The sequence below is a fragment of the Protomyctophum bolini genome (genome assembly GCF_963924005.1).
Source record: "Protomyctophum bolini genome assembly, chromosome: 1".
NCBI lineage: Eukaryota > Metazoa > Chordata > Actinopteri > Myctophiformes > Myctophidae > Protomyctophum > Protomyctophum bolini.
Window position 1 is genome coordinate 45,589,562 of NC_137862.1, and position 4,611 is coordinate 45,594,172.

A 4,611-nucleotide genomic window follows, 5' to 3' on the forward strand; every position below is an offset into this window, starting at 1 on the left:
TTGGACCTCTAACGTTACACGAAAGAAGAAGCCATGCCACACATGCAAGGCTTGGGATATCGTGGATATGCACGCTTGGGATATCCGTGGACGCTTGGAATATTCGTGGATATGCACGATATATCACTTCAATGTCCACAACTTCAGTTATGATATTTAGCATGGTGACTTCTCCTTGCACCAGCCATCCAAATACACTTTCCAGTGCAATATAGTCCTTCATTCAGTCTCTCCATTTTTCCTGTGACCATTTTCCAATATTGGTCTCCGCCAATTAGGACTCCTATAATTCCACTGCATCCATCCCTATGATGGGTACATCTGCTATGGGCATTCCTTTTGCTTCCAAGTCCCTCCTTATCTTTCCGTTTGGCGCTTTAATCATAGAATATAAATAAATGGACATCAATGCTTTGATTGTTCTTAATATTATAAACGAGCTAGCCTTCACTTTCCTGCAGGTAATTCTCTGGGGTGTTTTGGAACCAAACACATAGGCCTACTCAACGTTTCTTTACCTATAACTGGCAGGTTAAGTGCTCTGGAAATATCCTCTTTAATGAAACTGCGGGTGATGCTACCCCCATTTAATAGGCACGGTAAGGCACCTGTGTGTGTGTGTGTGTGTGTGTGTGTGTGTGTGTGTGTGTGTGTGTGTGTGTGTGTGTGTGTGTGTGTGTGTGTGTGTGTGCGTGTGAAAGATTTGAGGTCCTGCAACAAGACATAATTTCACCAATTAAGTCTAATAATTTGCAGCCCTTTGCAGTTTCATAATACGCGCACGCCGCACTCTCATTATCTAAGTGTGCATGCACCTGTACATGCGTAGCCTATAGGCTACTTGTGAACATGTGACGTGCGTACGTGCAGGCATGCATGTGTTTACATTTTAAAGTCATGAAGCAACGTGGCTCGATCTGTTTTGGGATCATGTCCTTTAGCCTTCCATGAGCCACATTAATGAGATCAGATAATAACGTTGATCAAATCAGACACTGCATGTAAAGGAGAAGCCAATGTGGGGAGGCGGTTTGGTGAGAGCTTGCAGTATAGACATGCAGATGGACATTAATTCAGTCAGGACAATTTATGAATGGGTGAAATATATGTTGAATATAAGATGAGCAATATATGTATTATGGTTTGGCGATTAATTGGATCTGCTTTTTAGGTACTCTGATCAAGCGCGTCAGTCCCAACCATAGGGACTCCGAATCCCCTGTACCTAAACAGCAGATCCAAAACGACAAATGGTAGCTGAGGTGGAGGAGGGTGAGACAGGTGGTATATATGGGGTGAAGGAGGGTTTAAGCAGACAGCGCAGCAGTATCAGAGAGTGCAAGCAAGCAAGATGAGCAGTGCAAACTTCCAGTTAAAATAGCCAGTAAGATGGAACTAGAAAAATGCCCCTCGGGGCACAGGTCTCCACCAGGGCAGGTCAGGTTGTGGCATCCTAGTGGCACTATAATAAGCCAATGCCATTTCTTCTTACGCCTTCGATGGCAATTGGATGATTTGAGGCATTTTGTTCCAAAAATGTGTTTTGCAAAAATCCACCTGTTGGTGGCGCTATAACAGGCCAATGTGAAAAGGGTGGGATATATTCCTCAGTTCCTAGTAGGAACGTCTGTGAAAGATTTCACGTAAATTGCACGCTTCATTTGAGGCTTTTTGTTCAAAACGGGCCAATCCTGTAAACTTTGAAAGCCAATGTTATAGGCAATCAGGATGGAATATGAAATATCGGACAGATCTGTGTTGAGCACATGACTATAGAGATACTGTGTAGCGATTTGTAGGATTTTTGGACAAAATGGAGGAGTAAAATCAAAAAATGTGTTTTACAAAAGTCAGCCTCCTGGTGGCGCTATAGCAGGCCGTTCTGGAAAATGAACGGTGCTGGAGATTAGCTGTACACAGACGGATGGAAGGACACACGGACGGACGGACACAGTCACAGACGGACACACGGACGGAGTGCAAAACCTGAGCCCTGAACCCTCATTGACTTTAATGACATCAGCTGTAAGTGCACTATGTGTTTGTTGACATTCTAACCGTGGTACATAACTAATTTGCATACTTAAATGATTGACGTTCGGAGGATCCCCCTCATTACCCTGGTAACGCTATGAACTGTGGGTAATTTCTTTGCCAAAGTTGACTTTGTCAGTGAGAGCTCATTGAGTCAGCAAGGGAGCGGATTGGGATTGGGCCTATACTCTCTTCCCATGCCTTCGGCCTGGTGGGGACAATGAGTTTGTGATTGGATGAAGTGAATCATGTGAATGAGAACATGATGCTGAGGCGGCCCAATGAACGGCCGGCAGCAACTGGACTGAATTTCCTGACTGAACTCAAGGAAGAGAAGTGGTCACGTGACTGGGCTGCGCCATGACACTTTCATGGACACTTTCATGGGAGCCAAACTCACACCGGAAGTGCAATGAATACATGGCAGTGAATGGAGCCGGCTGGACCAGCTCTTAAAAAAATGGTAAATGGTGCATTTATATACAGTAGCGCCTTTATCAAGACTATTTACATAGATTGTGTGCATTACATTCACCCACACATTCATACACCGATTGGGGCGGAAGCCATGCAAAGTAACAACCAGCACGTCAGGAGCAATTTGGGGTTCAGTGTCTTGCCCAAGGACACTTCGACATGTAGACAGGAGGAGCCGGGATTCAAACCACCTACCCATGGATCATTGGACGACCTGCTCTACCTCTTGAGCCACAGTCGTCATAACAAACATTTATGAACAATTGAGACCTTTGTCGGTTCAGGAATGTAAAAGAAGACATACCGGTATCACAGGTTGTTTTCTAATCACTTACTTTTCGATGTGCACAGAGTGCACAGTATATCATTTTATCTGAGGATCTAAACAGCTGCCGGTATCGTTTCTAGTCCGAAGTATCGCGAGATTTGGCTGCCAGACAAGAAACGGTGGGAAGTCTGTGCTCTTTAGATACCATACCTCTATAAAGATTACACAGTGTACACATCTAAAAGCAACACAGCAGACAATAATGTGTTATGTGTCTTCTGTTATTTGCCAGAAGCGATTACTATACAAAAGGTCTCAGTCATTCATAAATAATGTTTGTTCATGAGCTGCTCACTGAGCTCTCATTGACTCCAGTGCATTCTGCCAAACTTCCGGATAGTTTGGCTCCCATGAAAGTGTCATGGCGCAGCCCAGTCACGTGACCACTTCTCTTCCTTCTCAAAGCTTCCTTGACTGAACTTGCTTTGTGCATGTCTGGACAGGCGCGACACTCATGCTTTTAGATTTTTTTTTAATAAGTGATATGTTTTGGTCTGTGTCATCACTTACAATTCCACTTTGTTTAATCTCTATCCTGACTGTGTTCTCTATCCTGATTGAATCAAATTGGTATCCCTGTTTCAGTTTTGGTTTCTGAAAATGCATTTTATGTTCAATAAAAAGCTGGAGAGACATGGAGACTCCTGCTACTGAACAAACACTATATCAATGAGCACTTATTTTAATCAAAGAAATTTACTTAAAATACCTTTAAAGTTTGAGACAAAATAAACCAAATATGAACATATATGTGTACAACAATACATGTATCATTAAGATTTGTCATATATTATTTGTAGTTGGTAAGGGTAGGCAAAATAAGCTAATTAGCTTCAGCCTACACCTTTTTTGGTCATAGAACTTATCTCTATACTGTTTCATTCTGTACATGAACTGAAGACCAAAATAAAACATTGAAAGTAAAGTGAAAGATGGTTGCTTGACATGAAAAGTCAATGACAGGGTATCAGCTGAGCATCATCTGATGAGGCAGCTATAGGCTGGAATCAGCTGAGCATCAGATGATGATGCATGGCAGGGCATTTGTTTTTGGACATAGTATTGCTTATAGCAGCTTTAAGCATTGATCTGAGCCACACAGCCACAGTAGGCTACCCATGGGGGGCCCCTCACCATCACCGGCTCCAACACTAGGACGTGCAGAGAGTGTTAGAGGGGCAGAGACTGAAATCCCGTAAGAGGGCACTTTTGGACAAAGAAATTGCTATTTTCAGGGAGCAACCGAGCACTCTTTAGCTAGTGGAGATGTTCAATGCAAAATGCTGTGTTCAAGTTCAGGAGACTAAGGGGAAAAAAGCAATTCTCCTGAATGCTGCCTTCAGGTATGGCATGGAAAGGAGAGGAGGGGCATGTGCATTTCAGTATTTATGCTGCATTCGTGGTCTGGAGAGGACAGTTGTTTTACAATGTGTGCACGTCCCTGTCCAACACAACTGAAAACCACACAAAGCCAGCTGTATACGCTGATCTGACCACGTCCTGTTTCCCGCTGCCGACACCCACCAAGGCATCTATTCAGCTGCGTTATTATTGTTTCCTCTCATGAATGGGCTCCATGTGCACACACGGTTAGCCATTTTGGAGAGAACGTATGGGCCACCCTTCCCTACTTCCTTCACAGGTGTTGCACTGATACTACTAATGAAGGCTCTGTTCCATTCTGCATGGTCAAACAGAGTCAGGGTGCTGCTATTGTGCGTGTGGGCTCACTGAAAATATACTCAATATGGATGCAGGGGTTGAAAAGTTGT